This window comes from Bubalus kerabau, unplaced genomic scaffold, assembly GCF_029407905.1.
Source record: "Bubalus kerabau isolate K-KA32 ecotype Philippines breed swamp buffalo unplaced genomic scaffold, PCC_UOA_SB_1v2 scaffold_92, whole genome shotgun sequence".
Classification (NCBI taxonomy): Eukaryota; Metazoa; Chordata; class Mammalia; order Artiodactyla; family Bovidae; genus Bubalus; species Bubalus kerabau.
In genome coordinates, this window is record NW_026577946.1 from 146,018 (window position 1) to 158,919 (window position 12,902).

The window sequence follows — 12,902 nt, forward strand, 5'->3', positions numbered from 1 at the left end:
TCAATGGTCTCAAGACAAGGCAGCGCTTCCAAATCAAACTGCTGGAAATACAAGAAAACATTGACCTAAATGAACGTCAGAGTCCCGTGAACTGGGAACTAGTCAATATGAAATATCTAGTATTTTTGGTTTTGCTCCTCCACTATAGACATGTCTAAGAGTCAACAACATTAAGCACAACATGTTCATAGTGCCTAGGTTTCCTTTGAGGTAAAAATTGCTCTATTGTTATATCTGTCACAAGCCTGTCAGCAAGAAAGGACCTGGAAACGACAACATCAAAAGCAAAAAAACGTAAATGTGATATGAGCTTTTAGACAAACTCTTAACAATGATTATACTCTAAAATATCTGCCTCTCATAGTCTTGACTGAAGGCAGAGGAGAAGGGGACGACAGAGGACAAAATGGTTGGATGGCATCACTGACCTGATGGAGATGAGTTTGAGCAAGCCCCTGGAGTTGGTGACGGACACGGAAGCCTGGCATCCTGCAGGCCACCGGGTCCCAAAGAGTCAGACACGACTGAGCAACTGAACTGAACTGAACTGAAAAACGTTTCTCCAGGTGTTTTGGTTCCCCGAGTTTCTATCCTTGTGCTAAACTAAGTGACGACAGTGTATTTCATAGCTAGGTCATTTCCAAAGAAATGAAAGTTCTGAAACACTCACGACTTGAACGGACCTCCCTTTTACACAGAAACAAAAGAGATTTTTGACTCTCCATGAATAGTGTCTGGCACCTTCCTGACATGTTAAATGTAAGAAAGCAATTGTTTTGTTTTGTTCTCTTCTGTTCTTGTTGGTGGGGGGTGGCGCGCTATATCGAATGCCAGTATAAAAGTCAGTTCTTGGTTGCTGAAGGGAAATGTATGACTTGTTATTACAAGAAGGTATGTGGAATGCAATGGCACTTGAGGAAGGAAAACGAAGTAGTTCTGTCTTACAGGTGGCAGTTTCAGGATGGCAGAAGCAAAGGAATGGGTACAGAATGGGATAAGGAGGTGGTAGGGAAAGTGGACCCCCAGAAAAGAGTTCTGTGCCTAGCACAAGTTTTCTTGAGATGTGGAACTGCCTTTGCTAATGGAGTTTCAGTTTCTTTACCTCTTAAGTGATCTCTTCTAGGTGGACCTAGAACAGAAATCTTTGGTTAGCTTTGGCTACGTGGAGAAGTAGTGTTTCACGGTGACATATGTGATCCTACCTGACTGTTCTCAACCCTTTTGATATCGATGCACTGCTTCTGCTGCTGCTGCTGCTGCCGCCGCCGCCGCCGCCGCTAAGTCGTTTCAGTCGTGTCCGACTCTGTGCGACCCCGTAGACGGCAGCCCACCAGGCCCCGCAGTCCCTGGGGTTCTCTAGGCAAGAACACTGGAGTGGGTTGCCATTTCCTCCTCCCATGCATGAAAGTGAAAAGTGAACGTGAAGTCGCTCAGTGGTGTCCGACTCTTAGCGACCCCATGGACTGCAGCCTACCAGGCTCCCCCGTCCATGGGATTTTCCACGCAAGAGTACTGGAGTGGGGTGCCATTGCCTTCTCCCATATCTATGCACAAGCCTGCCTAAATAATTGACTTCTAGCTAGCTTTGGGATGCCAATGACCATCCACCCTTACCAGGCAACAGAGAAGAGAAAACACTTACCACAGGAGGTCCTGGTAAGGAACAAGGAACTAACAAGCTCCCACCAACCAGGATTCTGCAGAGGTCAACAAGAGGTCAGGAAGAGATGGCAGACTGCAGTCCAGAGGTCCTAGCGACTTCCATCTTGCAGCAGAGACCCAGCCTAGTCCAAACGAATTCAATGTTGCAACAAATCAATAAACAAATAAAAGGACAGAAGTTCTTTGCACACATGACTGAGATTAGGGGTGAGGCAGTACATGTATGTGCCCGGAAAATCCTAAAGTATAAGAAAGGAAAGAAATTAAAGACAACTATCAAGCTGTCCAAACTGATAAAAACGAATGATTACACAGTGTTCTCTGTATACATTAGCAGATAATAATCTGAAAAGGAAATTAAAAAAATTCCCTTTCAATAATGTCAACATGAATACCACACTTTGCCATGGATGTAATGACGCTGACAAGACCGGCACGCTGGAACTTATACACCCTGGCTGAAAACTATCCTGAATACATGGACAGATATTCCATAACGATGGAAAGACTTAGGATGGCAATCCCATGGAATGCATCTTCAATCTGAAATGAAGATTCGATATGAGTTGATCGCTCAGAGCTTTTGTGCCATCAACTGTTATTAAAGTATAAAAGAGATAGAGAAAGCTGCTGACTTAGACTTGAGGCAGGGTGTACGCCCTGCTGGGCTCTAGCCAGATATTCTACAGGCACTAGCAGTCAGCTCAGGAAAGAAAGGCACTGTCTCAGGGAATGGCACCAGGCCCCTCCCCCACGACATGCCTTGAGGTCACATTGGCAGCAGGTGAGTCCTCCGGGGCCAAAAACTGATTGACATGAATCTTGAAGAAAGGCAGTATTCCAGGCAACTATATCATTTCCTTAACATAGATGAGGAGAACAAGGTAGGGGGAAAACATACTGTTTTGTTCAAGTCGTTTCTGAGCCTATTGGGGGAACCGACCTGAAGCCAGAGTCCAGCGGAAATCCATAGGATATGTACATCGCTTAAGACAAACATTTCCTTAGGAACAAAGGCATTGCTTAGCTCAAGGTTTGTCTGCGAAATGCTTACACATCAGGAGATGGCTCCGAGTTGGGTTTCCACACACAAGAACATGCATGCAAAGGACAAGCCTGCACAGCCCATCTGCCCCCCTCCCCCACAGCCAGCAGCATTTCCAAGTGACCTCCTAAGGCCTTCCCCAAACTACAGGGGCACCTCTGGGTTTCCTGTTTCCCTCACTTCGAACACTTTTCTTTAAAAAAAAAAAAAATCCCGCACACTTCTTGATAGAATGCCACAGTGGAAGGAAAACAGGCCTTCAATATTTAAACCTCCCTGTGCCAAACACTTGGAGCTTGGTTTGGTTTTGTTTTGTGTTGAATTACACCACCACATAATTTAAACTGGTTACAAGTTCTAATCATTCAGTTCCAAAATACCAAACTTTTATTGCACAAGGTCCCCTTGAAAAGGCCCACGCAGCAGGACAGCCACAGATTCGGCCATGAAAGGGCAGCAAGATGCCCTCCCCCCTTCTTTGCTGCCTGGGCGGCCACCAGGGTTTGAAATCCATGCACCCTACTAAGTTTCTAGGGTGCAATTCGTGGACCCTTCCCTTTCCCCTCCCAGCAGGTGCTCCAGGGCCCGCTGGCCTACAAAGTGCCAGAAGCAGGGCTGGGCCAGCCAGCCAAGATTCAGGGTTCTGTCCCTTGGACTTCCAGCGGACCCTAGGCTGCTTGGGAAACCCGCGCAGGCTCGGAGATTTTTCAGCAGAGGGGTGGAGCGGTAAAGGCCTTGACCCCAAAGGCGAGGCCTTTCTGCGACCGCCAGGTGGGGGAGCTCCGAGAATGTGCCAACAGAGGGCGGAATACGTGGTTCCCTGCTCCACGCAGTCCCAGTGCCCTGACCCGTGGTCCGCACCCCTCCGCTGCGCCCACTGGATGCCGATCCTTGGGGACCCAGGAGCGCACGAAATGGGCGTGCCCAGCCGCAATGGCGACCCCCGAGAGCACAACTGGGAAGCCCTCCCCCACCCCCGCCAGGAGCCGACCCCAGCCGAGACCGGACCCCGCCCCGCGCCGCCCGGGTCCGCCCCGCCCCTGCCGCTCTCCCTGAGGCTTCCTAGCCGCAGTGGCGACCACCGGGAGCACAACTGGGACCAAACCCCCACCCACAGTCATCGGAATCTCGACCCGCGAAGCCCGGGTTTACCCCGCCCAGGGTGCGCTCCCGGGGCATTTCCAGCCGCAGTGGCCACCTCCGAGAGCACAACTGGGAAGCCCTGCCCCACCCCCGCCAGGAGCCGACCCCTGCCCCGCGCCGCCCGGGTTCGCCCCGCCCCTGCCGCGCTCCCGGTGCCTTCCCAGCCGCAGTGAGGACCCCCGAGCGCACAACTGAGACCGCCCCCCACCCCCTCCCGACCGGAACCCCGACCCGCGCCGCCAGGGTTCGACCCACACCTGTCCCGGCACGCTGCCCACCTTCACCGGGGGCTCCCGGTGAGCCCCGCGCCCACTCCAGGTTCCAGGAGAGGCTCTGGCTACTGCCGCCAGTTCAAACACGAGGACAATACATCCACCCCACAGGGACGATCCAAGCTGTCTATGATTTAGGGATCAAACGAGGACTACAGAAAGGCAAGGTGACCTGACCTAGGAGGGCCATGAGAGTCTATAGAACCAGACAAAGTTGGTTACCAAGGAAACTTTTTTCCTTGGAACCTGGAAACCTGGTTCTTTGCATATGCAATGACCAACAATTAGCTTGTTACCCAAGCCTGCCTCGCTGCCACCCCCACCGCCACCCCCATCCCCCACTCCCCAGGAGACCGGCTCAAAGAAATATTTTAAATCTCAGGCAGAAAACTGGAAGATGTCTTGTCTGTCTCTCTGGATTTAGGTATGTGTCAGTGTGAGCCTTGTGGTTTTTGATAATATTGCTCAAGTTCTGAGTTCTGATTTCAATGGTCTCAAGACAAGGCAGCCCTTCCAAATCTAACTGCTGGAAATACAAGAAAACATTGACCTAAATGAACGTCCGAGTCCCGTGAACTGGGAACTAGTCAATACGAAATATCTAGTATTTTTGGTTTTGCTCCTCCACTATAGATATGTCTAAGAGTCAACAACATTAAGCACAACATGTTCATAGTGCCTAGGTTTCCTTTGAGGTAAAAATTGCTCTATTGTCATATCTCTCACAAGCCTGTCAGCAAGAAAGTACCTGGAAACGACAACAACAAAAGTAAAAAATGTAAATGTGATATGAGCTTTTAGACAAACCCTTAACAATAATTATACTCCAAAATATCTGCCTCTCATAGTCTTGATTGAAGGCAGAGGAGAAGGGGACGACATAGGATTAGATGTTTGGATGGCTTCACTGACTCGATGGACATGAGTTTGAGCAAGCCCCTGGAGTTGCTGAGGGACTCGGAAGCCTGGCATCCTGCAGGCCACCGGGTCCCAAAGAGTCAGACACGTCTGAGCAACTGAACTGAACTGAACTGAAAAACGTTTCTCCAGGTGTTTTGGTTCCCCGAGTTTCTATCCTTGGGCTAAACTAAGTGACGACAGTGTATTTCATAGCTAGGTCATTTCCAAAGTAATGAAAGTTCTGAAAGGACCTCCCTTTTACACAGAAACAAAAGAGATTTTTGACTCTCCATGAATCTTGTCTGGCACCATCCTGACATGTTAAATGTAAGAAAGCAATTGTTTTGTTTTGTTTTGTTCTATTCTTGGGGGTGGGGGAAGGGAGTGCGCTATATCGAACGCCAATATAAAAGTCAGTTCTTGGTTGCTGAAGTGAAATGTATGACTTGTTTTTATAAGAAGGTATGTGGAATGCATTGACACTTGAGGAAGGAAAACGAAGTAGTTCTGTCTTACAGGTGGAAGTTTCAGGATGGGAGAAGCAAAGGAATGGGTACAGAATGGGATAAGGAGGTTGTAGCGAAAGTGGACCCCCAGAAAAGGGTTCTGTGCCTAGCAGAAGTTTTCTTGAGATGTGGAACTGCCTTTGCTAATGGAGTTTCAGTTTCTTTACCTCTTAAGTGATGTCTTCTAGGTTGACCTAGAACAGAAATCTTTGGTTAGCTTTGGCTAAGTGGAGAAGTAGTGTTTCACGGTGACATATGTGATCCTACCTGACTGTTCGCAACCCTTTTGATATCGATGCACTGCTTCTGCTACTGCTGCTGCTGCCGCCGCCGCAGCCGCTGCTAATTCGTTTCAGTCGTGTCCGACTCTGTGCGACCTCGTAGACGGCAGCCCACCAGGTCCCGCAGTCCCTGGGTTTCTCTAGGCAAGAACACTGGAGTGGGTTGCCATTTCCTCCTCCCATGCATGAAAGTGAAAATGAACGTGAAGTCGCTCAGTGGTGTCCGACTCTTGGCGACCCCATGGACTGCAGCCTACCAGGCTCCTCTGTCCGTGGGATTTTCCACGCAAGAGTACTGGAGTGGGGTGCCATTGCCTTCTCCCATATCTATGCACAAGCCTGCCTAAATAATTGACTTCTAGCTAGCTTTGGGATGCCAATGACCATCCACCCTTACCAGGCAACAGAGAAGAGAAAACACTTACCACAGGAGGTCCTGGTAAGCAACAAGGAACTAACAAGCTCCCTCCAAGCAGGATTCTGCAGAGGTCAACAAGAGGTCAGTAAGAGATGGCAGACTGCAGTCCAGAGGTCCTAGCGACTTCCATCTTGCAGCAGAGACCCAGCATAGTCCAAACGAATTCAATGTTGCAAAAAATAAGGACAGAAGTCTTTGAGCACATGACTGAGTTTAGGGGTGAGGTAGTACATGTATGTGCCTGGAAAATCTTAAATATGAGAAAGGAAAGAAATGAAAGAAACTATCAAGCTGTCCAAACTGATAAAAGCGAATGATTACACAGTTTTCTCTGTATACATTAGCAGATAATAATCTGAAAAGGAATTTTAAAAAATTCCCTTTCAATAATGTCCACATGAATACAACACTTTGCCATGTATTAACGATGATGACAAGACTGGCACACTGGAAATTATACACCCTGGCTGAAAACTATCCTGAATACATGGACAGATATTCCATAATGATGGAAAGACTTAAGATGGCAATCACATGGAATGCATCTTCAATCTGAAATAAATATTCGATATGGTTTGATCGCTCAGAGCTTTTGTGTCATCAATTGTTATTAAAGTATAAAAGAGATAGAGAAAGCTGCTGACTTAGTCTTGAGGCTGGATGTACACCCTGCTGGGTTCTAGCCAGGTATTCTACAGGCACTAGCAGTCAGCTAAGGAAAGAAAGGCACTGTCTCAGGTAATTGCAGCAGGCCCCTCCCCCACGATATGCCTTGAGATAACATTGGCAGCAGGTGAGTCATCCCGGGCCAAAATTTGATAGACCTGAATCTTGAAGAAAGGCAGTATTCAAGGCAAATATATCATTTCCTTAATATAGATAAGGAGAACAAGCTAGGAGGAAAACATACTGTTTTTTTCAAGTTGCTTCTGAGCCTTTTGGGGGAACCGACCTGAAGCCAGAGTCTAGCGGAAATACATAGGATATTTATATCACTTAAGACAAACATTTCCTCAGGAAAAAAAAAGCATTGCTTAGCTCAAGGTTTGTCTGCGAAATGCTTACACATCAGGAGATGGCTCGAGCTGGGTTTCCACACACAAGAACATGCATGCAAAGGACAAGCCTGCACAGCCAATCTGCCCCACCCCACAGCAAGCAGCATTTCCAAGTGACCTCCTTAGGCCTTCCCCAAACTACAGGGGCACCTCTGGGTTTCCTGTTTCCCTCACTTCAAACACTTTCCTTAAAAAAAAAAAAAATATCCCGCACACTTCTTGATAAATGCCACAGTGGAAGGAAAAAGGCCTTCAATATTAGGAACTCCATTGGAAAAACACTTGTAGCTTGGTTTTGTTTTAATTACACCACCACATAATTTAAACTTTTTACACGTTCTAATTATTCAGTTCCAAAACACCAAACTTTTCTTCCACAGGGTCCCCATGAAAAGGCCCACGCAGCAGGACAGCCACAGATTCTGACATGAAAGTGCAGCAAGGTACCCTCCCCCCTTCTTTGCTGCCTGGGCGGCCACCAGGGTTGGAAATCCATGCACCCTACTAAGTTTCTAGGGTGCAATTCGTGGACCCTTCCCTTTCCCATCCCAGCAGGTGCTCCAGGGCCCGCTGGCCTACAAAGTGCCAGAAGCAGGGCTGGGCCAGCCAGCCAAGATTCAGGGTTCTGTCCCTTGGACTTCCAGCGGACACTAGGCTGCTTGGGAAACCCGCGCAGACTCGGAGATTTTTCAGCAGAGGGGTGGAGCGGTAAAGGCCTTGACCCCAAAGGCGAGGCCTTTCTGCGACCGCCAGGTGGGGGAGCTCCGAGAATGTGCCAACAGAGGGCGGAATACGTGGTTCCCTGCTCCACGCAGTCCCAGTGCCCTGACCCGTGGTCCGCACCCCTCCGCTGCGCCCACTGGATGCCGATCCTTGGGCACCCAGGAGCGCACGAAATGGGCGTGCCCAGCCGCAATGGCGACCCCCGAGAGCACAACTGGGAAGCCCTCCCCCACCCCCGCCAGGAGCCGACCCCAGCCGAGACCGGACCCCGCCCCGCGCCGCCCGGGTCCGCCCCGCCCCTGCCGCTCTCCCTGAGGCTTCCTAGCCGCAGTGGAGACCCCCGGGAGCACAACTGGGACCAAACCCCCACCCACAGCCATCGGAATCTCGACCCGCGAAGCCCGGGTTTACCCCGCCCAGGGTGCGCTCCCGGGGCATTTCCAGCCGCAGTGGCCACCTCCGAGAGCACAACTGGGAAGCCCTGCCCCACCCCCGCCAGGAGCCGACCCCTGCCCCGCGCCGCCCGGGTTCGCCCCGCCCCTGCCGCGCTCCCGGTGCCTTCCCAGCCGCAGTGAGGACCCCCGAGCGCACAACTGAGACCGCCCCCCACCCCCTCCCGACCGGAACCCCGACCCGCGCCGCCAGGGTTCGACCCACACCTGTCCCGGCACGCTGCCCACCTTCACCGGGGGCTCCCGGTGAGCCCCGCGCCCACTCCAGGTTCCAGGAGAGGCTCTGGCTACTGCCGCCAGTTCAAACACGAGGACAATACATCCACCCCACAGGGACGATCCAAGCTGTCTATGATTTAGGGATCAAACGAGGACTACAGAAAGGCAAGGTGACCTGACCTAGGAGGGCCATGAGAGTCTATAGAACCAGACAAAGTTGGTTACCAAGGAAACTTTTTTCCTTGGAACCGGGAAAGCTGGTTCTTTGCATATGCAATGACCAACAATTAGCTTGTTACCCAAGCCTGCCTCGCTGCCACCCCCACCGCCACCCCCATCCCCCACTCCCCAGGAGACCGGCTCAAAGAAATATTTTAAATCTCAGGCAGAAAACTGGAAGATGTCTTGTCTGTCTCTCTGGATTTAGGTATGTGTCAGTGTGAGCCTTGTGGTTTTTGATAATATTGCTCAAGTTCTGAGTTCTGATTTCAATGGTCTCAAGACAAGGCAGCCCTTCCAAATCTAACTGCTGGAAATACAAGAAAACATTGACCTAAATGAACGTCCGAGTCCCGTGAACTGGGAACTAGTCAATATGAAATATCTAGTATTTTTGGTTTTGCTCCTCCACTATAGATATGTCTAAGAGTCAACAACATTAAGCACAACATGTTCATAGTGCCTAGGTTTCCTTTGAGGTAAAAATTGCTCTATTGTCATATCTCTCACAAGCCTGTCAGCAAGAAAGTACCTGGAAACGACAACAACAAAAGTAAAAAATGTAAATGTGATATGAGCTTTTAGACAAACCCTTAACAATAATTATACTCCAAAATATCTGCCTCTCATAGTCTTGATTGAAGGCAGAGGAGAAGGGGACGACATAGGATTAGATGTTTGGATGGCTTCACTGACTCGATGGACATGAGTTTGAGCAAGCCCCTGGAGTTGCTGAGGGACTCGGAAGCCTGGCATCCTGCAGGCCACCGGGTCCCAAAGAGTCAGACACGTCTGAGCAACTGAACTGAACTGAACTGAAAAACGTTTCTCCAGGTGTTTTGGTTCCCCGAGTTTCTATCCTTGGGCTAAACTAAGTGACGACAGTGTATTTCATAGCTAGGTCATTTCCAAAGTAATGAAAGTTCTGAAAGGACCTCCCTTTTACACAGAAACAAAAGAGATTTTTGACTCTCCATGAATCTTGTCTGGCACCATCCTGACATGTTAAATGTAAGAAAGCAATTGTTTTGTTTTGTTTTGTTCTATTCTTGGGGGTGGGGGAAGGGAGTGCGCTATATCGAACGCCAATATAAAAGTCAGTTCTTGGTTGCTGAAGTGAAATGTATGACTTGTTTTTATAAGAAGGTATGTGGAATGCATTGACACTTGAGGAAGGAAAACGAAGTAGTTCTGTCTTACAGGTGGAAGTTTCAGGATGGGAGAAGCAAAGGAATGGGTACAGAATGGGATAAGGAGGTTGTAGCGAAAGTGGACCCCCAGAAAAGGGTTCTGTGCCTAGCAGAAGTTTTCTTGAGATGTGGAACTGCCTTTGCTAATGGAGTTTCAGTTTCTTTACCTCTTAAGTGATGTCTTCTAGGTTGACCTAGAACAGAAATCTTTGGTTAGCTTTGGCTAAGTGGAGAAGTAGTGTTTCACGGTGACATATGTGATCCTACCTGACTGTTCGCAACCCTTTTGATATCGATGCACTGCTTCTGCTACTGCTGCTGCTGCCGCCGCCGCAGCCGCTGCTAATTCGTTTCAGTCGTGTCCGACTCTGTGCGACCTCGTAGACGGCAGCCCACCAGGTCCCGCAGTCCCTGGGTTTCTCTAGGCAAGAACACTGGAGTGGGTTGCCATTTCCTCCTCCCATGCATGAAAGTGAAAATGAACGTGAAGTTGCTCAGTGGTGTCCGACTCTTGGCGACCCCATGGACTGCAGCCTACCAGGCTCCTCTGTCCGTGGGATTTTCCACGCAAGAGTACTGGAGTGGGGTGCCATTGCCTTCTCCCATATCTATGCACAAGCCTGCCTAAATAATTGACTTCTAGCTAGCTTTGGGATGCCAATGACCATCCACCCTTACCAGGCAACAGAGAAGAGAAAACACTTACCACAGGAGGTCCTGGTAAGCAACAAGGAACTAACAAGCTCCCTCCAAGCAGGATTCTGCAGAGGTCAACAAGAGGTCAGTAAGAGATGGCAGACTGCAGTCCAGAGGTCCTAGCGACTTCCATCTTGCAGCAGAGACCCAGCATAGTCCAAACGAATTCAATGTTGCAAAAAATAAGGACAGAAGTCTTTGAGCACATGACTGAGTTTAGGGGTGAGGTAGTACATGTATGTGCCTGGAAAATCTTAAATATGAGAAAGGAAAGAAATGAAAGAAACTATCAAGCTGTCCAAACTGATAAAAGCGAATGATTACACAGTTTTCTCTGTATACATTAGCAGATAATAATCTGAAAAGGAATTTTAAAAAATTCCCTTTCAATAATGTCCACATGAATACAACACTTTGCCATGTATTAACGATGATGACAAGACTGGCACACTGGAAATTATACACCCTGGCTGAAAACTATCCTGAATACATGGACAGATATTCCATAATGATGGAAAGACTTAAGATGGCAATCACATGGAATGCATCTTCAATCTGAAATAAATATTCGATATGGTTTGATCGCTCAGAGCTTTTGTGTCATCAATTGTTATTAAAGTATAAAAGAGATAGAGAAAGCTGCTGACTTAGTCTTGAGGCTGGATGTACACCCTGCTGGGTTCTAGCCAGGTATTCTACAGGCACTAGCAGTCAGCTAAGGAAAGAAAGGCACTGTCTCAGGTAATTGCAGCAGGCCCCTCCCCCACGATATGCCTTGAGATAACATTGGCAGCAGGTGAGTCATCCCGGGCCAAAATTTGATAGACCTGAATCTTGAAGAAAGGCAGTATTCAAGGCAAATATATCATTTCCTTAATATAGATAAGGAGAACAAGCTAGGAGGAAAACATACTGTTTTTTTCAAGTTGCTTCTGAGCCTTTTGGGGGAACCGACCTGAAGCCAGAGTCTAGCGGAAATACATAGGATATTTATATCACTTAAGACAAACATTTCCTCAGGAAAAAAAAAGCATTGCTTAGCTCAAGGTTTGTCTGCGAAATGCTTACACATCAGGAGATGGCTCGAGCTGGGTTTCCACACACAAGAACATGCATGCAAAGGACAAGCCTGCACAGCCAATCTGCCCCACCCCACAGCAAGCAGCATTTCCAAGTGACCTCCTTAGGCCTTCCCCAAACTACAGGGGCACCTCTGGGTTTCCTGTTTCCCTCACTTCAAACACTTTCCTTAAAAAAAAAAAAAATATCCCGCACACTTCTTGATAAATGCCACAGTGGAAGGAAAAAGGCCTTCAATATTAGGAACTCCATTGGAAAAACACTTGTAGCTTGGTTTTGTTTTAATTACACCACCACATAATTTAAACTTTTTACACGTTCTAATTATTCAGTTCCAAAACACCAAACTTTTCTTCCACAGGGTCCCCATGAAAAGGCCCACGCAGCAGGACAGCCACAGATTCTGACATGAAAGTGCAGCAAGGTACCCTCCCCCCTTCTTTGCTGCCTGGGCGGCCACCAGGGTTGGAAATCCATGCACCCTACTAAGTTTCTAGGGTGCAATTCGTGGACCCTTCCCTTTCCCATCCCAGCAGGTGCTCCAGGGCCCGCTGGCCTACAAAGTGCCAGAAGCAGGGCTGGGCCAGCCAGCCAAGATTCAGGGTTCTGTCCCTTGGACTTCCAGCGGACACTAGGCTGCTTGGGAAACCCGCGCAGACTCGGAGATTTTTCAGCAGAGGGGTGGAGCGGTAAAGGCCTTGACCCCAAAGGCGAGGCCTTTCTGCGACCGCCAGGTGGGGGAGCTCCGAGAATGTGCCAACAGAGGGCGGAATACGTGGTTCCCTGCTCCACGCAGTCCCAGTGCCCTGACCCGTGGTCCGCACCCCTCCGCTGCGCCCACTGGATGCCGATCCTTGGGCACCCAGGAGCGCACGAAATGGGCGTGCCCAGCCGCAATGGCGACCCCCGAGAGCACAACTGGGAAGCCCTCCCCCACCCCCGCCAGGAGCCGACCCCAGCCGAGACCGGACCCCGCCCCGCGCCGCCCGGGTCCGCCCCGCCCCTGCCGCTCTCCCTGAGGCTTCCTAGCCGCAGTGG

General features: G+C 49.4%; 1 protein-coding gene across 11 annotated transcripts in view; it reads right to left on the reverse strand.

The window, feature by feature from the left end:
• Nucleotides 1-12,902, reverse strand: part of LOC129641171 (uncharacterized) — a 148,959-nt gene that overhangs the window by 61,128 nt on the left and 74,929 nt on the right. For 3 of the 11 annotated variants that reach the window (XR_008709204.1, XR_008709200.1, XR_008709203.1), the window contains exon 2: nt 10,795-10,849. The exons of 3 other annotated variants lie outside the window; for them this stretch is intronic. The gene's annotated coding sequence lies outside the window, so the exon portion shown is untranslated. Of the gene's footprint in view, nt 1-5,795; nt 5,986-6,234; nt 6,478-10,355; nt 10,546-10,794; nt 10,850-12,902 lie in introns of those variants that run through there. 5 more of the 11 variants (XR_008709208.1, XR_008709198.1, XR_008709195.1 and 2 more) reach the window with 4 other exon arrangements.